Source organism: Nerophis lumbriciformis, linkage group LG24 (genome assembly GCF_033978685.3).
Source record: "Nerophis lumbriciformis linkage group LG24, RoL_Nlum_v2.1, whole genome shotgun sequence".
In the NCBI taxonomy this organism is placed as follows: domain Eukaryota; kingdom Metazoa; phylum Chordata; class Actinopteri; order Syngnathiformes; family Syngnathidae; genus Nerophis; species Nerophis lumbriciformis.
Genome location: NC_084571.2, coordinates 8,123,985 through 8,151,381, shown reverse-complemented (window position 1 = coordinate 8,151,381; position 27,397 = coordinate 8,123,985). Strand labels below are relative to the sequence as shown.

Sequence of the window (27,397 nt, the reverse complement as noted above, 5' to 3'; positions counted from 1 at the left end):
TAGGCACCACACAATTCGATTCGATTCTTGCAGATAACGATTCGATTCAGAATTGATTCTTGATTCAAAACGATTCTCGTTTCAAAATCAATACTTTTCAATAGGGTTGTGAATCTTTAGTCACCTCACGATTCGATTCAATTCTTGCAGACATTGATTTGATTCAGAATCTATTCTAGATTCAAAACGATTTTCGATTTAAATTCAATACTTTTTAATAGGGCTGTGAATATTTGGGCACCACACGATTCGATTCTTGTGGGCAACGATTCGATTCAAAACGATTTTCGATTTAAAATCTAAACTTTTCAGTAGGGCTGTGAATTGTAGGCACCACACGATTCAATTATTGCGGGTAAACATCCGATTCAGAATAGATTCTCAATTCGGAACGATTCTCGATTCAGGATCAATACTTTTTAATAGGGCTGTAAATTTTGGGCACCACACGATTTGATTCTTGCGGATAACGATTCGATTCAGAATAGATTCTAGATTCAAAACGATTCTTGATTCAAAATCAATACTTTTTAATAGGGCTGTGAGTATTTGGGCACCACACAATCCGATTCTTGCGGTTAACGATCAGATTCAGAATCGATACTCGATTCAAAACGATTGTCGATTCAGAATCAATACTTTTGAATAGGGTTGTGAATCTTTAGGCACCACACAATTCGATTCGATTCTTGCAGATAACAATTTGATTCTTGCGGGTAACTACTCCATTCAGAATCGAGTCTAGATTCAAAACGATTCTCGTTTCAAAATAAATACTTTTTAATAGGGCTGTGAATCTTTAGGCACCACATGATTCAGTTCTTGTGGGTAATGATCCGATTTAGAATCGATTCTCGTTTCAAAACGATTCTCGATTCAGGATCAATACTTTTTAATAGGGCTGTACATTTTGGGCACCACACGATTTGATTCTTGCGGATAACGATTCGATTCAGAATAGATTCTAGATTCAAAACGATTCTTGATTCAAAATCAATACTTTTTAATAGGGCTGTGAGTATTTGGGCACCACACAACCCGATTCTTGCGGTTAACGATCAGGTTCAGAATCGATTCTCAATTCAAAACGATTGTCGATTCAGATTCAATACTTTTGAATAGGGTTGTGAATCTTTAGGCACCACACAATTCGATTCGATTCTTGCAGATAACAAATCGATTCAGAATTGATTCTTGATTCAAAACGATTCTCGTTTCAAAATCAATACATTTCAATAGGGCTGTGAATTTTAGGCACCACACGATTCAATTATTGCGGGTAAAGATCCGATTCAGAATCGATTCCCTATTCGAAACGATTCTCGATTCAGGATCAATACTTTATAATAGGGCTGTTAATTTTGGGCACCACACTATTCGATTCGACTCTTGCGGATAACGATTCGATTCAGAATCGATTCTTGATTCAAAACAATTCTCGTTTCAAAATCAATACTTTTTAATAGGGCTGTGAATCTTTAGACACCACACGATTGGATTCAGAATCGATTATAGACTCAAAACGACTCTCGATTCAAATTCAATACTTTTTAATAGGGCTCTGAAGCTTTAGGTACACGATTCGATTCTTGTGGGTAATGATCCGATTCAAAACGATTTTCGATTCAAAATCAATATTTTTTAATAACATTGGATGCCAGTGCTATGAGTAACTACATTCCTCCATAAAATAGTTAAACGGCTCTTATAAATTTCTATATTACCGTATTTTTCGGAGTATAAGTCGCACCGGAGTATAAGTCGCACCTGCCGAAAATGCATAATAAAGAAGGAAAAAAACATTATGCAACTTTCATAAACTATGAAAAAAACTGCGACTTATAGTCCGAAAAATATGGTACTTAAAAGAAGAAAACTTTTTGTTGTTAAAATGCTGCCCAAACATTTAATACATTAAAAAAAAAATCTTAAAAATCAATTTCAGATTTTTTTTAAATCAATTCATTAAAAAAAATCGATGTACTGTATATTTTTTGACACTCCTACTGTCCGAGCCCCAATGCTCATATGCTAAGGCTAACTAGCTAGCTGGATCCGGCCCCCGCTCTCTCTCTCCCTGCCTCTTGGGGGACACTCGGGCTCCTAAACAGTTGTGACCCGTGTGGAGGTGTGCTGCTAACACAGGCTGACATCAGGTGTCAGAACATTTGAAGAGACGCCCACTCCTCATCAGGCAGGAAATCACTTAGTGTGCGTCACATGACGCGCGGCCGGGGCCCTCGCCGACATGATTAATGGCGCACGCCTCTGCCGCCATCTCGTTCTGTTACTGTCACAGCTAAGTGGGCCAAAGACAATAATAAACAGTCGCCGGCACGTGTATGTGTGTGTGTGTGTGTGTGTGTGTGTGTGTGTTTGCAGGTGTGCATGACAAAATGCTTAATTTGTCCTACAAATGTGTCTCATCAGCAGCCAACAATCTCTGCAGGTCGCCCTCAGAGCCCCCAGCGGCAAACGCTGACGCCGTGTCACGGCTCCCGGCGCCCAATAACGACCCGCTCAACACCGTTTTACGTCCGTGTGAGCCGCAGCGGGCTGACAATTAACGAGTCATCAAGTTGTCTCGTTGTCGCCGTGTTGCTGCAGGCCTCGGGCTTCATCGCTTTAAAAGCAAGAAAAGAATACAAATGATGCTAATGACTCCATTTATGAAAAGTATATACTAGATCCATGCTGGATCCTGTATTTGCACTGTTGTGTTGAGAGTAATGGACAGTGTGGCCTCCACAGCAGCAGGGGGCAGCACTCGCAGGCAGTCAAGCATCTGTACGTGTGTCACTACACTTCAAAAAGTATGTGTACTTGTGGCAGTACACTTCAGTAAGTACACGGAGAATGTGTTGTCAGTACACTGCGGTAAGTACACGGAGTATGTGTGCTTGTGTCAGTACTCTTCAATGAGCACGCTAAGTATATGAACTTGTGTCTCAGTACACTTCAAAAAGTACACAGAGTATGTGTTCTTGCCTCAGTACACTTTAGACTTAGACTTCCTTTTTATTGTCATTCAAATTTGAACTTTACAGCACAGATAAGAACGAAATTTCGTTACATAAGCTCATGGTAGTGCAGGATAAAAAAGCAATAAGGTGCATATATAAATAAATAAATATATATAAATAATATATAAATATATATATAAAATAAATACATATATATAAATGTATATAAATAAATAATAGATTACTGTACAGATAAATATATTGCACTTTTTCACATGCGTCCACGTTTATGGATGTATGTTATATTGTCTTTTTTATTCCAGCGAGTTAATCCATTTTGGGGGTAGTTGAGGGGATAATTTAATTATGATGCGTTCAAGAGTCTTACGGCCTGAGGGAAGAAGCTGTTACAGAACCTGGAGGTTCTGCTTCGGAGGCTGCGGAACCTCTTTCTAGAGTCCAGCAGTGAAAACAGTCCTTGGTGGGGGTGGGAGGAGTCTTTGCAGATTTTCTGAGCCCTGGTCAGGCAGCGGCTTTTTGCGATCTCCTGGATAGGAGGAAGAGGAATCCTGATGATCTTTTCTGCCTTTAATATGTATACTAAGTATGTGTACTTGTGGCAGTACACTTCAGTAAGTACACTGAGTGTGTGTTGTCAGTACACTGCAGTAAGTACACAGAGTGTGTGCGCTTGTGTCAGTACACTTCAATGATCACACTAAGTGTATGAACTTGTCTCTCAGTACACTTCAAAAAGTACACACAGTATGTGTTGTTGTCTCTGTACATTTTAGTATGTACACTAAGTGTGTACTTGTGGCAATACACAGAGTATGTGTACTTGGGTCAGTACACTTCAGTAAGTACACAGAGTATGTGTGCTTGTGTTAGTACATTTCAATTTGTACACTTAGTATATGAACTTGTGTCCCAGTACACTTCACAAAGTAAGCAGAGTTTGTGTTCTTGTCTCAGTACACTTTAATATGTACACTAAGTATGTGTACTTGTGGCAGTACAGTTCAGTAAGTACACGGAGTATGTCTGATTGTGTCATTACACTTCAATTAGTACAATAAGTATATGAACTTGTGTCTCAGTACACTTCAAAAAGTACACAGAGTATGTGTTCTTGTCTCAGTACACTTGAATATGTACACTAAGTATGTGTACTTGGGTCAGTACACTTCAGTTTTTACACTAAGTACAAACCCCGTGTTCCATATGAGTTGGGAAATTGTGTTAGATGTAAATATAAACGGAATACAGTGATTTGCAAATCATTTTCAATCCATATTCAGTTGAATATGCTACAAAGACAACATATTTGATGTTCAAACTGATGAACATTTATTTTTTTGCAAATAATCATTAACTTTAGAATTTGATGCCAGCAACACGTGACAAAGAAGTTGGGAAAGGTGGCAATAAATACTGATAAAGTTGAGGAATGCTCATCAAACACTTATTTGGAACATCCCACAGGTGAACAGGCTAATTGGGAACAGGTGGGTGCCATGATTGGGTATAAAAGTAGATTCCATGAAATGCTCAGTCATTCACAAACAAGGATGGGGTGAGGGTCACCATTTCGTCAACAAATGCGTGAGCAAATTGTTGAACAGTTTAAGAAAAACCTTTCTCAACCAGCTATTGCAAGGAATTTAGGGATTTCACCATCTACGGTCCGTAATATCATCAAAGGGTTCAGAGAATCTGGAGAAATCACTGCACGTAAGCAGCTAAGCCCGTGACCTTTGAACCCTCAGGATGTACTGCATCAACAAGCGACATCAGTGTGTAAAGGATATCGCCACATGGGCTCAGGAACACTTCAGAAACCCACTGTCAGTAACTACAGTTGGTCGCTACATCTGTAAGTGCAAGTTAAAACTCTCCTATGCAAGGCGAAAACCGTTTATCAACAACACCCAGAAACGCCGTCGGCTTCGCTGGGCCTGAGCTCATCTAAGATGGACTGATACAAAGTGGAAAAGTGTTCTGTGGTCTGACGAGTCCACATTTCAAATTGTTTTTGGAAACTGTGGACGTCGTGTCCTCTGGACCAAAGAGGAAAAGAACCATCCGGATTGTTATAGGCGCAAAGTTGAAAAGACAGCATCTGTGATGGTATGGGGGTGTATTAGTGCCCAAGACATGGGTAACTTACACATCTGTGAAGGCGCCATTAATGCTGAAAGGTACATACAGGTTTTGGAGCAACATATGTTGCCATCCAAGCAACATTACCATGGACGCCCCTGCTTATTTCAGCAAGACAATGCCAAGCCACGTGCTACATCAACGTGGCTTCATAGTAAAAGAGTGCGGATACTAGACTGGCCTGCTTGTAGTCCAGACCCGTCTCCTATTGAAAATGTGTGGCGCATTATGAAGCCTAAAATACCACAACAGAGACCCCGGACTGTTGAACAACTAAAGCTGTACGTCAAGCAAGAATGGGAAAGAATTCCACCTGAGAAGCTTAAAAAATGTGTCTCCTCAGTTCCCAAACGTTTACTGAGTGTTGTTAAAAGGAAAGGCCATGTAACACAGTGGTGAACATGCCATTTCCCAACTACTTCGGCACATGTTGCAGCCATGAAATTCTAAGTTAATTATTATTTGCAAAAAAAAAAAAAAAAAAGTTTATGAGTTTGAACATCAAATATGTTGTCTTTGTAGTGCATTCAACTGAATATGGGTTGAAAAGGATTTGCAAATCATTGTATTCCGTTTATGTTTGCATCTAACACAATTTCCCAACTCATATGGAAACGGGCTTTGTATAAGAATGTGTCTCAGTACACTTCACAAAGTACAGAGTATGTGTTATTGTCTCAGTACACTTCAAAAAGTACACAGACTATGTGTACTTGTCTCAGTACACTTTAATATGTACACTAAGAATGTGTACTTGCGTCAGTACACTTCAGTAAGTACACTGAGTAGGTGTGCTTGTGTCCATACACTTCAATTAGTACAACTTGTGTCAGTACATTTCAATAAGTACAACTTGTGTTAGTACTCTTCAACACTGCGTGCAGGTGTACTTGTGTCAATACACTTCAAAAAGTACACTAAGTATGGGTATTTACAAACCCCGTTTCCATATGACGGGGTTCATAATTCTAAAATTAATGATTATTTGCCAAAAAAAAATGTTTATCAGTTTGAACATCAAATATGTTGTCTTTGTAGCATATTCAACTGAATATGGGTTGAAAATGATTTGCAAATCATTGTATTCCGTTTATATTTACATCTAACACAATTTCCCAACCCATATGGAAACTGGGTTTGTAGTTCAGGAGTGTGCTGATCCTGTAGTACTGTGCTGCTGCCTTATTTTATTGTCTTGTTCTTGTTGTACTTCTTCTTCTTGTTTTTGTTCTTCATTTTGTTCTTTTTCTTGTTCTTGTTGTACTACTTCTTGTTTTTGTTCTCTTTCTTGTTCTTCTCCTTGTTCTAAGTGTTCTTATTGTTTCCCTGTTCTTTTTTTTGTTCTTCTTATTGTTCCTCTTTTTGTTCCTCTTCTTGTTCTACTTGTAGTTCTTTTTTCTTTTTCCTGTTCTTTTTGTGTTTTTATTTTTTTCTTGTTCTATTCTTCTGGTTCTTCTGTTGTCCTCCTTCTGGTTCTTCTTATTGTTGTTCTTGCTGTACTCCTTATTTTTCTTGTTCCTCTTCTTCTTGTTCTCCTTGCTCTTTTTCTTGTTCTTCCTGTTAATATTCTTCTTGTTCCTCTTCTTGTTCTCCTTGTTCTTTTTCTTGTTCCTCTTGTTGTTGTACTTGTTGTTCTTTGTTCTTTTTTGTATTCTTCTTCTTTTTTCCTTGTTCTTCTTCTTGTTTTTCCTGTTGTTCTCCGTGTTCTTTTTCTTGGTCTTATTTTTTCTTGTTCTTGTTCTTGTTCTTGTTGTTCTTATTTTTTCTTGTTCTTCTTTTTATTTTTGTTCTTTTTCTTCTTGTTCTTCCTCTTTGTGTACTTCTTTTTCTTCTTCCTGTGGATGTTCTTCCTGTTGCTGTTGTTGTTTTTCCTGGTGATTTTCTTGTTGGTATTTGACATGTTGTTTTTGTTTTTCTTCTCATTTTTGTTGTTGTTCTTATTGTTGTACTCCTTGTTCTTTTTCTTATTTGTGTTATTCCACTCTGTTGCTTTTTTATTTTTCTTCTTGTTATTCTTGTAGTTGATCTTGTCCTTATTCTACTTCATGTTGTTGTTGTTCTTTTTCTTCTTCTTCTGGATCATTTATTCATTTATTTTCTTCTGCTGCTTCCTCTTTTTTCCTCTCACTACTTTCCATCGCTACTCTTTGCGTCTCAGTCGTTACTTCAAGTCATGCAAGTACTGACAGTGTACTGCATTGTAGTGTGAACTCGCTTGCTGTTAAAAACTGAGTGCACTGTAAGTATGCAAGTGCACCATAGGAAACACGTTCTGTGTCAACTTGTTGTGCTGGAAAGTAGCGAAGAGAAGAAGGTAAATAAGGTGATCGTATTTACAGTAAGTGTTCAAAGACAGTACTTAACACACTCAGAAACTGAGCACACATGTTTACAGTATACTTACTGAAGTACTTACATAAGTGTGCCATTTGAGACACAGCCCGTGATTGGAAGCATCTCAGACCTGAGGGTGGCGCTAAGTGCGCACATCACGAACACGGACGAACACCGCGACCTTTGCTCCCCATCCGCATAAGATGAAAGTAATTCCGTGCCCATCGCCATGGTAACGGTGATTAAATCCACATTGTTTGTGCATGAAATAGTCGCCGCCGGCTTTGCAGCAGAAAGAGAGCCTGGGAGTTGTTGTTTTTTTTAGCAGCAGAGGTCAAAGCGCGAGCGCGCGCGTTATTGACGGGGGCCGCGGCGTAAATGCTAACATGCTAAAAGCGCACGCTAATCAGCACGCCTCTGCCTTTGGACGCACTCGAGTGGAAACGCAACCTCCTTGACTCCTGGAGACAAGTCCCGCCTAATTGGACGGCGGGTTTTCCTGTTCTACGGCGTTTATTCGGGAGGCCGGCGCCACGTCAAAGCGCGCCCCGGACGGCGCCACCGCGAGTCAACGCACGCGTCTTCGATGCTCACTGAGAAGAACAGGTCATAGCCTCGGGGGAGAAGGACGAGATAAGACAGGCAGCAAGGGGCGGGGCTTGTTAATTCTGTCCTAATTGCTGTTTCTTCGTTAATTCTCAGGATTGTAACCAAAACACGGGCAATAATACACTATATTGCCAAAAGTATTTGGCCACCTGCCTTGACTCACATATGAACTTGATGTCGGTCCACCTTTTGCAGCTATTACAGCTTCAACTCTTCTGGGAAGGCTGTCCACAAGGTTGCGGAGTGTGTTTATAGCAATTTTCCAACATTCTTCCAAAAGCGCATTGGTGAGGTCACACACTGATGTTGGTCGAGAAGGCCTGGCTCTCAGTCTCCGTTCTAATTCACAAAAAAAGGTGTTCTATGGGGTTCAGGTCAGGACTCTGTGCAGGCCAGTCAAGTTCATCCACACCAGACTCTGTCATCCATGTCTTTATGGACCTTGCTTTGTGCACTGGTGCACAGTCATGTTGGAAGAGGAAGGGGCCCGCTCCAAACTGTTCCCACAAGGTTGGGAGCATGGAATTGTCCAAAATGTTTTGGTATCTTGGAGCATTCAAAGTTCCTTTCACTGGAACTAAGGGGCCAAGCCCAACTCTTGAAAAACAACCCCACACCATAATTCCTCCTCCACCAAATTTCACACTCGACACAATGCAGTCCAAAATGTAGCGTTCTCCTGGCAACCTCCAAACCCAGACTCGTCCACCAGATTGCCAGATGGAAAAGCGTGATTCATCACTCCAGACAAGGCATCTCCACTGCTCTAGAGTCCAGTGGCGACGTGCTTTTACACCACTGCGTCCGATGCTTTGCAATGGACTTGGTGATGTATGGCTTAGATGCAGCTGCTCGGCCATGGAAACCCATTCCTTTGTAGCAACTGACTGTGCGGAAAGTTTTTGCACTATGCGCTTCAGCATCCGCTGACCCCTCTCTGTCAGTGTACGTGGTCTACCACTTCGTGGCTGAGTTGCTGTTGTTCCCAAACTCTTCCATTTTCTTATAATAAAGCCGACAGTTGACTTTGGAATATTTAGGCGCGAGGTAATTTCAGGACAGGATTTGTTGCACAGGTGGCATCCTATGACAGTTCCACGCTGGAAATCACTGAAAGCGGCCCATTCTTTCACATACGTTTGTAGAAACAGTCTCCATGCCTAAGTGCTTGATTTTACACACCTAGTGTGTAAAATCACCTGATTATGATCATTTGGATGGGTGGCCAAATACTTTTGGCAATATACTTTGTCATATTTGACATAATTTTTTCCGCGGTTGGTCCTCCAAGTTGATGATTCTGCAGCATGGAATGTTAAAAGTATTAGAACCAATCATCCCACTGACACTCCAAACAACACCATGGTTATGGTAATATTCCTACACAATAATAATGACCTCATAATGATCTTTGCCCGGATCTGGATGGAGGGTGTACCTAATGAAGTGTCCAGTGGGATGCAAGCAGACTAAATGATGACAAAGCGATGAAGTCATCGTAATGCACGGACACAGTCACAGCGATGATGATGATGATGAAGATGATTGCCGAGCTCTCCATTCTTCTCGTTTACACTGCGAAGGTCTGATTTGATTTATTTATCCACATTTCTCTCTCGGTAATGATCGCCAGCGTTCAATATGCTAATGCGGCAAATATCACTTGCTAATTGTCTCGCACACACACACACACACACACACACACACACACACACACACGCTGTCTCCTGCACCTGAAAGTCCACTCTGATTGGCTCTTGCCTTCAAGATGGTGGCGTCCTGCCTCAAATGAGTCTTTGATTGCGTGTAAAGCCCAATCATGGAGGAGGCGTCCTCCTGGGAGGAATGACGCAGGAATCCAACATTGTTTTGCTCCTGCAGCTGTTATTTCCCCAAAGAGTCTGCTGATCCACTCTGCTCTTCTTACACAAGTTTACACGGGATTTAGACTTATTGCAAACCTGACACTGTGTCCCATTTGTTGCACTTGCATACTTACACTCAGTCTTTAAGTGCATAGGTGTGTTACACTTGTATACTTACACTTAGACTTTAAGTGCATAGGTGTTTTACACTTGCATACTTACACCTAGACTTTAAGTGCATAGGTGTGTTACACTTGCATACTTACACTTAGACTTTAAGTGCATAGGTGTGTTACACTTGCATACTTACACTTAGACTTTAAGTGCATAGGTGTGTTACACTTGCATACTTACACTTAGACTTTAAGTGCATAGGTGTGTTACACTTGCATACTTACACTTGGTCTTTAAGTGCATAGGTGTGTTACACTTGCATACTTACACTTGGTCTTTAAGTGCATAGGTGTGTTGCACTTGCATACTTACACTCAGTCTTTAAGTGCATAGGTGTGTTGCACTTGCATACTTACACTCAGTCTTTAAGTGCATAGGTGTGTTACACTTGCATACTTACACTTAGACTTTAAGTGCATAGGTGTGTTACACTTGCATACTTACACTTGGTCTTTAAGTGCATAGGTGTGTTACACTTGCATACTTACACTTGGTCTTTAAGTGCATAGGTGTGTTACACTTGTATACTTACACTTAGACTTTAAGTGCATAGGTGTGTTACAGTTGCATACTTACAATTAGTCTTTAAGTGCATAGGTGTGTTACACTTGCATACTTACACTTGGTCTTTAAGTGCATAGGTGTGTTACACTTGCATACTTACACCTAGACTTTAAGTGCATAGGTGTGTTACACTTGCATACTTACACTTGGTCTTTAAGTGCATAGGTGTTTTACACTTGCATACTTACACCTAGACTTTAAGTGCATAGGTGTGTTACACTTGCATACTTACAATTAGTCTTTAAGTGCATAAGTGTGTTACACTTGCATACTTACATTTAGTCTTTAAGTGCATAAGTGTGTTACACCTGTGTACTTACACTTAGTCTTTTCAGTGCATGAGTGTGTTACACTTGCAAATTTAAACTTAGTCTCTGTCATTAGGTGTGTTACACTTGCATACTTACACTAAGACTTTAAGTGCATAGGTGTGTTACACTTGCATACTTACAATTAGTCTTTAAGTGCATAAGTGTGTTACACCTGTGTACTTACACTTAGTCTTTAAGTGTATGAGTGTGTTACACTTGCAAATTTAAACTTAGTCTCTGTCATTAGGTGTGTTACACTTGAGTACTTACAATTAGTTTTTTGAGTGCATAAGTGTGTTAAACTTGTGTGCTTAGTCTTTAAGTGCATGCATGTGTTACACGTGCATACTTACACTTAGTGTTTAAGTGCATAGGTGTGTTACACTTGCATATTTACTCTTAGTTTGTAAGTATATTTGCATACTTACACTTGCATACTTACACTTAGTCTTTACGTGTATACGTGTGTTACACTTGCATACTTACATTTAGTCTTTAAGTGCATAAGTGTGTTACACCTGTGTACTTACACTTAGTCTTTTAAGTGCATGAGTGTGTTACACTTGCAAATTTAAACTTAGTCTCTGTCATTAGGTGTGTTACACTTGCATACTTACACTAAGACTTTAAGTGCATAGGTGTGTTACACTTGCATACTTACACCTAGACTTTAAGTGCATAGGTGTGTTACACTTGCATACTTACACTTGGTCTTTAAGTGCATAGGTGTGTTACACTTGCATACTTACACCTAGACTTTAAGTGCATAGGTGTGTTACACTTGCATACTTACACTTGGTCTTTAAGTGCATAGGTGTTTTACACTTGCATACTTACACCTAGACTTTAAGTGCATAGGTGTGTTACACTTGCATACTTACACTTGGTCTTTAAGTGCATAGGTGTGTTACACTTGTATACTTACACTTAGACTTTAAGTGCATAGGTGTGTTACACTTGCATACTTACACTTGGTCTTTAAGTGCATAGGTGTGTTACACTTGCATACTTACACTTAGACTTTAAGTGCATAGGTGTGTTACACTTGCATACTTACACTTGGTCTTTAAGTGCATAGGTGTGTTACACTTGCATACTTACACCTAGACTTTAAGTGCATAGGTGTGTTACACTTGCATACTTACACTTGGTCTTTAAGTGCATAGGTGTTTTACACTTGCATACTTACACCTAGACTTTAAGTGCATAGGTGTGTTACACTTGCATACTTACACTTGGTCTTTAAGTGCATAGGTGTGTTACACTTGTATACTTACACTTAGACTTTAAGTGCATAGGTGTGTTACACTTGCATACTTACACTTGGTCTTTAAGTGCATAGGTGTGTTACACTTGTATACTTACACTTAGACTTTAAGTGCATAGGTGTGTTGCACTTGCATACTTACACTCAGTCTTTAAGTGCATAGGTGTGTTACACTTGCATACTTACACTTAGACTTTAAGTGCATAGGTGTGTTACACTTGCATACTTACACTTGGTCTTTAAGTGCATAGGTGTGTTACACTTGCATACTTACACCTAGACTTTAAGTGCATAGGTGTGTTACACTTGCATACTTACACCTGGTCTTTAAGTGCATAGGTGTGTTACACTTGTATACTTACACTTAGACTTTAAGTGCATAGGTGTGTTACACTTGCATACTTACAATTAGTCTTTAAGTGCATAAGTGTGTTACACTTGCATACTTACATTTAGTCTTTAAGTGCATAAGTGTGTTACACCTGTGTACTTACACTTAGTCTTTTCAGTGCATGAGTGTGTTACACTTGCAAATTTAAACTTAGTCTCTGTCATTAGGTGTGTTACACTTGCATACTTACACTAAGACTTTAAGTGCATAGGTGTGTTACACTTGCATACTTACAATTAGTCTTTAAGTGCATAAGTGTGTTACACCTGTGTACTTACACTTAGTCTTTAAGTGTATGAGTGTGTTACACTTGCAAATTTAAACTTAGTCTCTGTCATTAGGTGTGTTACACTTGAGTACTTACAATTAGTTTTTTGAGTGCATAAGTGTGTTAAACTTGTGTGCTTAGTCTTTAAGTGCATACATGTGTTACACGTGCATACTTACACTTAGTGTTTAAGTGCATAGGTGTGTTACATTTGCATATTTACTCTTAGTTTGTAAGTATATTTGCATACTTACACTTGCATACTTACACTTAGTCTTTACGTGTATACGTGTGTTACACTTGCATACTTACATTTAGTCTTTAAGTGCATAAGTGTGTTACACCTGTGTACTTACACTTAGTCTTTTCAGTGCATGAGTGTGTTACACTTGCAAATTTAAACTTAGTCTCTGTCATTAGGTGTGTTACACTTGCATACTTACACTAAGACTTTAAGTGCATAGGTGTGTTACACTTGCATACTTACAATTAGTCTTTAAGTGCATAAGTGTGTTACACCTGTGTACTTACAATTAGTCTTTAAGTGCATGAGTGTGTTACACTTGCAAATTTAAACTTAGTCTCTGTCATTAGGTGTGTTACACTTGAGTACTTACAATTAGTTTTTTGAGTGCATAAGTGTGTTAAACTTGTGTGCTTAGTCTTTAAGTGCATACATGTGTTACACGTGCATACTTACACTTAGTGTTTAAGTGCATAGGTGTGTTACATTTGCATATTTACTCTTAGTTTGTAAGTATATTTGCATACTTACACTTGCATACTTACACTTAGTCTTTACGTGTATACGTGTGTTACACTTGCATACTTACATTTAGTCTTTAAGTGCATAAGTGTGTTACACCTGTGTACTTACACTTAGTCTTTTACGTGCATGAGTGTGTTACACTTGCAAATTTAAACTTAGTCTCTGTCATTAGGTGTGTTACACTTGCATACTTACACTAAGACTTTAAGTGCATAGGTGTGTTACACTTGCATATTTACTCTTAGTCTTTAAGTACATTTGCATACTTACACTTGCATACTTACACTTAGTCTTTACGTGCATACGTGTGTTACACTTGCATACTTACATTTAGTCTTTAAGTGCATAAGTGTGTTACACCTGTGTACTTACACTCAGTCTTTAAGTGCATGAGTGTGTTACACTTGCAAATTTAAACTTAGTCTCTGTCATTAGGTGTGTTACACTTGAGTACTTACAATTAGTTTTTTGAGTGCATAAGTGTGTTAAACTTGTGTGCTTAGTCTTTAAGTGCATACATGTGTTACACGTGCATACTTACACTTAGTGTTTAAGTGCATAGGTGTGTTACATTTGCATATTTACTCTTAGTCTTTAAGTACATTTGCATACTTACACTTGCATACTTACACTTAGTCTTTACGTGCATACGTGTGTTACCCTTGCATACTTACATTTAGTCTTTAAGTGCATGAGTGTGTTACACTTGCAAATTCAAACTTAGTCTCTGTCATTAGGTGTGTTACACTTGAGTACTTACAATTAGTCTTTTTGAGTGCATAAGTGTGTTACACTTGTGTACCAAGTCTTCGCGCGTGCATACTTACACATAGTGTTTAAGTACATAGGTGTGTTACATTTGCATTTGCACTTAGTCTTTGAGTACACTTGCATAATTACACTTAGTCTTTAAGTGCATATGTGTGTTACACTTGCATACTTACCAGAGGTGTGGACTCGAGTCACATGACTTGGACTCGAGTCAGACTCGAGTCATGAATTTGATGACTTTAGACTCGACTTGACAAAATGTAAAAAGACTTGCAACTCGACTTAGACTTTAACATCAATGACTTGTGACTTCACTTGGACTTGAGCCTTTTGAATTGACATGACTTGACATGACTTGCTACTTTCCCCAAAACCCAAAGATGAAAAAGTTATTCGGGAGCGCTCCGTATTTTTCATTGTGTACTCGTCTATCAGCGTTGCGTGTGTCAGCTGGTGTGGTCTCAGTACAACAGCCAATCAAATTAGATCTACTTTGTTTTCATCACACAGCATTCATCCAATCAAATTGCAGGACAACCAACGAAGAAGACATGTCCAAACCACACGCCAGTGAACAAAAAATGATACCTAAAATAATTTTGTTTGGGTATAAAAATTACGAGGTGGTCAACACAAAACGGTTTGCAGTATGCAACACATGCGGTTCGAAAATTACTGATGGAGAGGCAACAACTTCCAACTTCGTCCGGCATTTGAAGTTGCACAAAGAACGGTAAGTTTTGAATGTAAGATAACGTTTATTGGCAGTAACGTGACTTTTATTTGCTGTGTAGTTAAATCAGTGAGGCTGTAAACTCACTGCTAACGTTATAACGTTATTGCAAACACGGGAATCTGTTGCAGTTCACTACCTTATTCATACTTTTTGTTCAGTGATTTTTTTTAAGCAGGGTTACGTTAGTCAATATATCACACGTAACGTTAGACGGCGGTCAGCAGCACCGCGTATTTTAGCCACCTAAAAAAAGACAAAAATAGTCAAATAAAGGTCAGTTAAAATGTATACTATATTATGAATATGTGTACCGTTTTAGCTAGCTTTCTGACATACTGTTGGTTGTTTACCTCAGTGGTCCCCAACCACCGGCCGCGGCCCGGTACTGGTCCGTGGATCGATTGGTATCGGGCCGCACAAGAAATATTTTTTTTCTTCTCTTTTTTTAATTAAATCAACATAAAAAACACAAGATACACTTACAAGTAGTGCACCAACCCAAAACAACTCTCTCCCCCCTTTTGTTCTGGGCATTGAACATGAAGACTCTTCCTTCACTGTTCCGAGTGGCCATGAGAGTCTTGGCAGTGCCTGCCTCCAGTGCTCCAGTGGAGCGAGTTTTCAGCCATGGTGGCATCATACTACGCCCCCATCGTGCACAAATGACTGACAGACTCTTGGCTAATTTGGTCTTTTGCAAATGCAATGCAGCATAGGGCCCTGACATATAAAAAGTACAACTTTTTTGTTATGTTCACGTATATGTCATGTTTTTTCAATGTTAACACTTTTGTACAAATAAGTACATTTGCACTTTATTTTTCAATGTGTTTGTTCTGTAAAGGAATGAGTTAATGTTTAAAATGACTGGTTAATAGTGCTATTATAAAGTGCAATGTCAGCACAATTTTCTTTCCTGCAATTTAAAATGCACTTGTTTTAATAAATAAATACAACGTTTGAAAAGCATACACAATCTGTGTTAATATATTAGTCTGTGGTTAAAAGGACTTGAAAGGACTCGAAACTCAAAATGCAGGACTTAGGACTTGACTTGAGACTTTCCAGTCTTGACTTTGGACTTGACTCGGGGCTTGCCTGTCTTGACTCGGGACTTGACTCGGACTTGAGGGCAAAGACTTGAGACTTACTTGTGACTTGCAAAACAATGACTTGGTCCCATCTCTGATACTTACACTTAGTATTTAATTACACTTGCATACTTACACTTAGTCTTTAAGTGCATAAGTGTGTTACATTTGCATACTTACACTTAGTCTTTAATTACACTTGCATATTTACACTTAGCCTTAAGTGCATCAATGTGTTACACTTGCATATTTAAATTTAGTCTTTAAGTGCATACGTGTATTGCATATTTGTATTTACACTCCGTCATTAGGTGTGTTACACTTGAGTACTTACAATTAGTCAATTAAGTGCATAAGTGCATTAGACTTGTGTACATACACTTAGTCTCATAAGTGTATTACACTTGGACTTTAAATGCATAACTATGTACATTTGCATACTTACACTTTAAGTGCATGCGTGTGTTACTTTTGTGTAAGTACACTTAGTCTTTATAAGTGTGTTACTCGTATGTAAGTACACTTAGTCTTTAAGTGTGTTACACTTGCATAACTTACGCTTGGCTTTAATTGCATACACTTGTGTATACACAAATTGACCTTCAAGTGTGTTACCTTTGGTCTTTAGTGCATACGTGTGTTAAACTTGTGTAAGTGCACTTGGTCTTTAAGAGTGTCACACTTGCATAACTTACACTTGTGTAAGTACACTCGGTCTTTAAGTGTGTTACACTTGCATAACATTCACTTGTATAAGTACACTTAGTCTTTAAGTGTGTTACACTTGCATAACTTACACTTGTAAGTACACTTACGCTTTAAGTGTGTTACACTTGCATAACATACACCTGGTCTTTAAGTGCATAAGTGTGTTACACTTGGTCTTCAAGTGTGTTACACGTGTGTACTTGCACGTAGTTTTTGAGTACATACATGTGTTCACACCAAGAAGTAGGGAAACTTACTCAGTGGCCTAGTGGTTAGAGTCTCCGCCCTAAGATTGGTAGGTTGTGAGTTCAAACCCCGGCCGAGTCATACCAAAGACTAGGGATGGCTGATAATATCGGACTGCCGATATTATCGGTCGATAAATGCTTTAAAATGTAATATCGGAAATTATCGGTATCAGTTTCAAAATTATCGGTATCAGTTTAAAAAAGTAAAATGTATGACTTTTTAAAACTCCGCTGTGTACGCGGACGTATAGGGAGAAGTACAGAGGGCCAATAAACCTTAAAGGCACTGCCTTTGCGTGCCGGCCCAGTCACATAATTTCTACGGCTTTTGACACACACACAAGTGAATGCAATCCATACTTGATCAACGGCCATACAGGTCACACTGAGGGTGGCCATATAAACAACTTTAACACTGTTACAAATATGCGCCACACTGTGAACCCACACCAAACAAGAATGACAAACACATTTCGGGAGAACATCCGCGCCGTAACACAACATAAACACAACAGAACAAATACCCAGAACCCCTTGCAGCACTAACTCTTCTAGGACGCTACAATATACACCGCCCGCTACCCCCTTTCCCCACCTCAACCCCGCCCACCTCAACCTCCTCATGCAACATGTCCCAAATTCCAAGCTGTTGTTTTGAGGCATGTTAAAAAAAATACTGCACTAAATATGGCAGTGCCATGTTGGCATTTTTTTCCATAACTTGAGTTGATTTATTTTGGAAAACCTTGTTACATTGTTTAATGCATTCAGCGGGGCATCACAACAAAATTAAGCATAATAATGTGTTAATTCCACGACTGTATGTATCGGTATCGGTTGATATCGGTATCGGTAATTAAGAGTTGGACAATATTGGAATATCGGATATTGGCAAAAAAGCCATTATCGGACATCAATACCAAATACTATAAAAATGTGACCCATTACCTCCCTGCTTGACACTCAGCATCAAGGGTTGGAATTGGGGGTTAAATCACCAAAAATGATTCCTGGGCGCGGCCACCACTACTGCTCTCTGCTTCCCTCACCTCCCAGGGGGTGGAACAAGGGGATGGGTCAAATGCAGAGAACACATTTCACCACACCTAGTGTGTGTGTGTGTGACTATCAGTGGTACTTTAACTTAACTTTAATATAGTGCACTAGATGTTGCAGTCAAAAAGATGAGTGTGCATTGATGTACACTTAGCACCCACAATAGTCGCCATTTGGCTACGAATTAGAAGGAGGCGAACTATGAAGAAGTAAATATTGCCATCTACAAACCCCATTTCCATATGAGTTGGGAAATTGTGTTAGATGTAAATATAAACGGAATACATCCATCCATCCATCCATCTTCTTCCGCTTATCCGAGGTCGGGTCGCGGGGGCAGCAGCTTAAGCAGGGAAGCCCAGACTTCCCTCTCCCCAGCCACTTCGTCCAGCTCCTCCCGGGGGATCCCGAGGCGTTCCCAGGCCAGCCGGGAGAGATAGTCTTCCCAGCGTGTCCTGGGTCTTCCCCGTGGTCTCCTACCGGTCGGACGTGCCCGAAACACCTTCCTAGGGAGGCGTTCGGGTGGCATCCTGACCAGATGCCCGAACCACCTCATCTGGCTCCTCTCGATGTGGAGGAGCAGCAGCTTTACTTTGAGCTCCCCCCGAATGACAGAGCTTCTCACCCTATCTCTAAGGGAGAGCCCCGCCACTCGGCGGAGGAAACTCATTTCGGCCGCTTGTACCCGTGATCTTGTCCTTTCGGTCATGACCCAAAGCTCATGACCATAGGTGAGGATGGGAACGTAGATCGACCGGTAAATCGAGAGCTTTGCCTTCCGGCTCAGCTCCTTCTTCACCACAACGGATCGATACAGTGTAAACGGAATACAATGATTTGCAAATCATTTTCAACCCATATTCAGTTGAATATGCTACAAAGACAACATATTTGATGTTCAAACTGATACACATTTTTTTTTTTTGCAAATAATAATTAACTTTAGAATTTGATGCCAGGCAGCACGGTGGAGGAGGGGTTAGTGCATCTGCCTCACAATACAAAGGTCCTGAGTAGTCTGGGGTTCAATCCCAGGCTCGGGATCTTTCTGTGTGGAGTTTGCATGTTCTCCCCGTGACTGCGTGGGTTCCCTCCGGGTACTCCGGCTTCCTCCCACCTCCAAAGACATGCACCTGGGGATAGGTTGATTGGCAACACTAAATTGGCCCTAGTGTGTGAATGTGAGTGTGAATGTTGTCTGTCTGTCTGTGTTGGCCCTGCGATGAGGTGGCGACTTGTCTAGGGTGTACCCCGCCTTCCGCCCGATTGTAGCTAAAATAGGCTCCAGCACCCCCGCGACCCCGAAGGGAATAAGCGGTAGAAAGTGGATGGATGGAATTTGATGCCAGCAACACGTGACAAAGAAGTTGGGAAAGGTGGCAATAAATACTGATAAAGTTGAGGAATGCTCATCAAACACTTATTTGGAACATCCCACAGGTGAACAGGCTAATTGGGAACAGGTGGATGCCATGATTGGGTATAAAAGTAGATTCCATGAAATGCTCAGTCATTCACAAACAAGGATGTGGCGAGGGTCACCACTTTGTCAACAAATGCGTGAGCAAATTGTTGAACAGTTTAAGAAAAACCTTTCTCAACCAGCTATTGCAAGGAATTTAGGGATTTCACCATCTACGGTCCGTAATATCATCAAAGGGTTCAGAGAATCTGGAGAAATCACTGCACGTAAGCAGCTAAGCCTGTGACCTTCGATCCCTCAGGCTGTACTGCATCAACAAGCGACATCAGTGTGTAAAGGATATCACCACATGGGCTCAGGAACACTTCAGAAGCTCACTGTCAGTAATTACAGTTGGTCGCTACATCTGTAAGTGCAAGTTAAAACTCTCCTATGCAAGGCGAAAACCGTTTATCAACAACACCCAGAAACGCCGTCGGCTTCGCTGGGCCTGAGCTCATCTAAGATGGACTGATACAAAGTGGAAAAGTGTTCTGTGGTCTGACGAGTCCACATTACAAATTGTTTTTGGAAACTGTGGACGTCGACCAAAGAGGAAAAGAACCATTCGGATTGTTATAAGCGCAAAGTTGAAAAGCCAGCATCTGTGATGGTATGGGGGTGTATTAGTGCCCAAGACATGGGTAACTTACACATCTGTGAAGGCGCCATTAATGCTGAAAGGTACATACAGGTTTTGGAGCAACATATGTTGCCATCCAAGCAACGTTACCATGGACGCCCCTGCTTATTTCAGCAAGACAATGCCAAGCCACGTGTTACATCAACGTGGCTTCATAGTAAAAGGGTGCGGGTACTAGACTGGCCTGCCTGTAGTCCAGACCTGTTTCCCATTGAAAATGTGTGGCGCATTATGAAGCCTAAAATACCACAACGGAGACCCCCAGGCTGTTGAACAACTTAAGCTGTACATCAAGCCTGAATATGGGTTGGAAATGATTTGCAAATCATTGTATTGCATTTATATTTACATCTAACACAATTTCCCAACTCATATGGAAACGGGGTTTGTACATGAACAGTAATGAATGTGGAACACTTCACACAGTCAGGAACTAAGTACTTATTGAAGTGTACTGAAGGAAGTGTTCCTGCAGGGCGATTGTAGTGGACTGCAGAGGGCGGCAGCATCGAATAAATGCCGATGGAGGGGCGGGGTCGGGGGTCACGGGCGGGATGTTGCTGCCTGTCGCCATGAAACAAAGGCTGCAAATGAAGAGAATCAGTCATCCAGTGGGTGGCCAGACGTGTGGTGACACCTTTTACCGTGTGTGTGTGTGTGTGTGTGTGTGTGTGTGTGTGTGTGTGTTAGCGTGTGCGTGCTGGCTGCTTGTTGTGAGGAATAATAGACGTGTAATGTGCAGCGACAGCTTGCTGAGCGCCATCATTAATGTAGTGAGCCACTTTTACTGCTTCTGCTACTGGCGGCCCAGATGCCACCTGAACGTGACGCCGCCAGCAGCCATGCAGCGCCCACCCGGCCGGGTTCTGCCAGCTGGCGTGCAGATCCCGCCCTTCCGGCCACGCCCCCCCCCCCCCTTCCCCCGTGTCTAAACGGCAAAAAGAGGAAGTTCTTCTTCACTCGTACTGCAGTACAAGATGAGTAAATAAGCACGTGGTTGCCATGGTTACCAGGACTCTGTGACAGGAAGGTGGTGTAATTAGCATGTTTGCTTCACGCCGCACCGCCCGTTCGTCTTCAAGGCGGGAATTTTATGCAAATGAGCGCTTTGAAGGCGCCTCAAACGCACTGTGAGGACCGGCGTGCGCGTGAATGTCAAATACATCATGTGCACGTCAAGGGGATCGCCTGTGTGTCATTGTGTGTTTGTACCATGTGTGTGTGTACATGTGTGTGACCTCTCTGCCCCCTACTTGTCTGTGTCCGTGTACCTGCTCATGTTACCTTGTTAAGTCGCACTCAGGATGCATTTTATGAGGCGGCCACACGCCACGCTGTACTTCACCTCTGCGAGGCACAACACACACAAACATGCATGCACACAAACACACACACTTAAACAATGTAAGCACTAAAACATGCACATAAACACAAACATTCACATGCAAACATGGATGAACATAAACACACATGCACTTAATGCAAGCACAAACATACACATTAACACACACACACACACACACAAATGCACATGCACGTAAACACACACAAACATGCATGCACACACTTAAACAATGTAAGCACAAAAAACATGCACATAAACACAGACATGCACACGCAAAGGGGGGGTTACACTTAAAGCAAGCACAAACATACACATTAACACACACACGCACACATAACATGCATGCACAAAAACACACCCACACAAACATGCACACAAATACAAACATGCACTTTAACACAAACAGGCACACACACACACACACACACACACACACACACACACAATAACATGCATGAACATAAACACACAAACAATGTAAGCGCACAAACATGCACATTACCAGAAACACCACACCCACAAACATAAATGCACATTAACATGCACGTATACACACACAAACATGCACACGAAGACCAACATGCTCAAAAACATACACACAAAAAAAACTTACACATACACACAAACATGTGCACAAACACACACACGTGCACAAACACATGCACACACACTCACACAAACGAACATGCACATAAACACAAACATGCACATATACAAACACAAATATGCACACACATACATAAAGACAAACATGCACATATACAAACACAAATATGCACACAAATACATAAACACACACAAACATGCACACAAAGACCAACATGCTCAAAGCTATACACATTCACACACACAAATATGAATGCACATAAACATGCACATTAACACAAATATGCACTTATACACACAAAAACATGCACACAAAAACATACACATTAACGTAAACATGCACAAACACACACACACTCACACAAACATGCACACACACGCACACAAACATGCACACACAAAAAATGCACACAAACGAATATGCACATAAACACAAACATGCAAATGCACACAAACATGCAAATATACATACACAAACATGCACACAAAAACATACACTTACACACACACAAACATGCACACAAAAACATACACTTACACGCACACAAACATGCACACAAAAAAATACACTTACACACACACAAACATGAAAACATGAATGCACACAAACATGCACATATGCACACAAACATGCACACAAAAACATACACTTACACAGAAACATGCACAAACACACACATATGCACGAACACATGCACACACACTCACACAAACGAACATGCACGTTAACACAAACATGCACAGAAACACAAACATGCACATATACACACAAACATGAATGGACACAAACATGCACATGAACACGAACATGCAAATATACATACACAAACATGCACAAAAGAACACACATACACACACAAACATGAATGCACACATACATGCACATAAACACAAACACGCAAATATACAAACACAAACATGCACACAAGAACATACACATTCACACTCAAACATGAATGCACACAAACATGCACATAAACACAAACATGCAAATATACACACACAAACATGCACACAAGAACATACACGTTCACACACAAACATAAATGCACACAAACATGCACATATACACACAAAAACATAGACGTACACACACAAACATGAATGGACACAAACATGCACATAAACACGAACATGCAAATATACACACACAAAAATGCACACAAGAACATACAAACACAAACATGAATGCACACAAACATGCACATAAACACGAACATACAAATATACACACACAAACATGCACACACGAACATACATATTAACACACAAACATGAATGTACACAAACATGCACATAAACACAAACATTCACAGAAAAAACATACATACAGTATAAACACACACACACACACACACACAAACATGTATACAAACACCAACATGATCAAAAACATACACATACACAACAATGAACACACCCACACACACACGTGCACATAAACACACACCCACACAAGAACATGTATGCACAGAAACACACACACTCAAATATGCAGACAAAAACAAACATGCACATAAACACACACACAAACACGCACACATAAACACACAAACACGCACATGAACACAAACACGCACATAAACATACAAACACAAAATCTTGATTCCCCAACATAACTGGTTGTTGAACATGGTGTGTAAATAACAAAGTTTGAATGGTGAGGCAACGTTCCCCATAAGAAAGAAAGTAAACATCAGAAAGGTTCACAAGGTCTTCTTGTTCAGACACTTTCCAAATGTTCTTGTAGTCAGACAATATTTTCGGTATATTAGATGGAATTTTGACCGGACATATTTCGACTGTCATCTGCAGTCTTCTTCAGAAGGGTCACCTGACCACTGCGACGTGTTGCCTTGCAGCTGTTCTTGAGGGCGTGGCCAACCAGGTAGACTGGACACGAACGCCGACGCCGCAAATTATAGCTAATTAGCACGACAAAAGGACTCACTTCACGCTCAAATCATGAATTTAGCTCTCAATATTTTGGACAAAAACAAAGTTACAAAGTTTTTGTACATACCGGCGATGCCACCTTAAACAAGCAATATATGCAGCATTTATTCCAAAAGAACCAGCATGCGTGGCTGATGCAACATCCGGCCAATAAAGTTGGATTCAAAATACACCATCCTTTTTCTAGGTGCAGTAACTTGTCAGGTTCAAACACTGATGACATCTATTAAACAAGACAAGAAGCAAGGAATTAAACAGAGACAGAATTACATTTGGCTCAATTGAGGAGATACTTCTGGACTGTACACTTTGACAGTCTCACCACGCTCTGGTGAAAGATTGTACACCTCCTCTTTTATTTGGACTTTCCCTGATTACATGGCAACAGCTGTTTCTAAGAGACGGGGGTCGTAAACAGCCATTGCCTTTGATTACAACAGTTCAAAGAAAAGGTCCCTGGAGGGGAGTCAGGTCCTGCTTCCTTTTCGCTTTGTTGATCTCGGGTCAAGACAATATCTTTCTGTTGATTACAATACATGTTGCTTCCCATTCTACACAGTGGAGTTTTACAAGACTTCTTCTTGGTAGGTTCAAAGACAGCTTTTGTCTGCTCGCCGGGAACTCATGGCAACACAAAGTTTTGCGATAACTTAGATACAATTATTCTGACATTACTGCTGCGAACACACGATGGCGACATAAACACATAAAACGACATGAATTGAACGGCAAGCATTTCACACTTCAACTTTGAAGAGTTTACAACTTTCATTCGTAACGAGACACTTAACAGAAAGTAGCGTACAGTTCTTACTTATATCTGTCAGTAGACTCGCGGTGGAAGCGCTACAAACGCTGTCAAACTGGAGGCACGTACATAAGACCGCCCACAAAACGACACATCCTGACGGACGGTCAGAAAATGGCTTGAAGATGGTCTGTAAAACAAAATCTATAAGAAACATTAACACCAAACAACCACAATTACATGTTATGTAGACCAGTGTTTTTCAACCACTGTGCCGCGGCACACTAGTGTGCCGTGAGAAACAGTCTGGTGTGCCGTGGGAGATTATCTAACTTCACCTATTTTGCAAACCAGTAATTATAGTCTGCAAATCAAATGTTGTTGTTGAGTGTCGGTGCTGTCTAGAGCTCGGCAGAGTAACCGTGTAATTCCTTTCCATATCAGTAGGTGGCAGCAGGTAGCTAATTGCTTTGTAGATGTCGGAAACAGCGGGAGGCAGGGTGCAGGTAAAATGTGTCTAATGCTTAAACCAAAAAATAAACAAAAGGTGAGTGCACCTAAGAAAAGGCATTGAAGCTTAGGGAAGGCTATGCAGAACGAAACTACAACTGAACTGGCTACAAAGTAAACGAAAACAGAATGCTGGACGACAGCAAAGACTTACTGTGGAGTCCACAATGTACAACCGAACATGACGTAAGAATCAACAATGTCCCCACAAAGAAGGATAAAAACAAACTGAAATATTCTTGATTGCTAAAACAAAGTAGATGCGGGAAATATCGCTCAAACTTTATCGTCGATGTTCTCTACTAAATCCTTTCAGCAAAAATATGGCAATATCGCGAAATGATCAAGTATGACACATAGAATGGACCTGCTATCCCCGTTTGAATAAGAAAATCGCATTTCAGTTGGCCTTTAATGAATGCGTAGGCCTACTACGCTACTGTATTTTAATGTTGGTGATTATGGTGGTATGGGTTTAGTCGATCAGCTTTGCGTGTGCTATCAGGTTTTTAGTACACGCAAATCTTTAGTATAGGGATTCTCAAACCATGGTACTGGTACGCCGGCTCCACTCTCGGTGGCACGCCAAAGAATTACTTGATGAAAGTACAGTGTTTTATTTTCCTATATTCAAACTTTGTTTCATGTTACACTGACCCAACATGTTCAATGTACTCTGCCTTGCTTTTTAATGAATACATAGGCCTACTACGCTACTGTAGTTTAATGTTGGTCATTACGGTGGTGCTTGACGTTTTTTTCTGGGGTGGTACTTGGTGAAAAAAAGTTTGAGAAAACCACTGCTTCAGTAAACCAGCTCCTATAAGTGTACTCAGAGTACTATAAGTGTACTTAGCGTAGGTACAGGCATGCATCAACATCACATGTACTAATATGGCCGTTTTATTTTGTTTTTTTTCAGTGACTGATAAAGTTCTACACGGCAGCGTTGGGTTTCCTGGTGCGACCTTTGACCTTTGACCCCTGGCACACACACAGGTAGGAAGCCGAGTCCGAAAGCAAAGCGATTTCCAAGATGTCAAATGTGGCGTAGTAACGAGCTGCTTCGCTCTCGTGGCGTCTCCTGTCGGGTCGAGCGTGGTTCTGGTGGGACTCACTATGATGATGATGATGATGATGATGTAATTTACCCCTCAAGGGCAAAGTGAAGGAGGAAGAAAGTGGAAGGACTTGTTTAGTCTGCGCTGGTGAGGAAGCGTTGGGATGTGATGACTCAGCAACTCATTCCCATTCTAACACAAATAGGCAGAAATGGGGTGTGGGAGGGGGAGCAAATCGCTCGGCGGCGCCGGCTTTGTTCTGATTGGACTTGAATTTGAGTCCGGACTTGAGGGACGTGAAAGCAGGAGATGTTTCCCAGGGAAGATGAAGGCGGTTCTTCTCCGCAGGAGGTGGGACTGGGGGGATTAAACGGATCAGCCGGCGCCGCATTGTGTGCGCCGAGCAGATCCGTCGGAGACACTCGGAGTCCCGGGCGGGAGCCAGACCCGAGTAGTCGGGATAATGTTCCCTCCCGCCAATTAAACCCTGCCGCTGTTGGAGTGCTTCAGCGAGAAGCTCGTTAGACCATCTTGGTGCTTCATTGCGTCTCGCAGATGCTCCGCCCCGAAGTTGATTCTACTTTAATTCTACTTCCAAACTTTTTTTTAATGATTTTGTAAAATTTTAGCACTATTGTTCAATCAAAATTCAAAGCAATGCGATCTGGTGGCCATTTTCTGCCTGCAGTTCAGTACCTATTAATATTACGGTACTTTTCTTATTTTTTTATGTTTTTATTATTTTTTATTTAGTTATGATTTTAATTCTATTCAATTG

At 40.8% G+C, this 27,397-nt stretch overlaps 1 protein-coding gene across 1 annotated transcript in view; it reads left to right on the top strand.

The window, feature by feature from the left end:
* The window catches only part of LOC133620178 (RNA binding protein fox-1 homolog 3-like), a 1,135,173-nt gene that overhangs the window by 152,944 nt on the left and 954,832 nt on the right, over positions 1-27,397 (top strand). Inside the window, exon 3 of the mRNA XM_061981452.1 lies at positions 26,481-26,557. The gene's annotated coding sequence lies outside the window, so the exon portion shown is untranslated. The remainder of the gene's footprint in view (positions 1-26,480; positions 26,558-27,397) is intronic.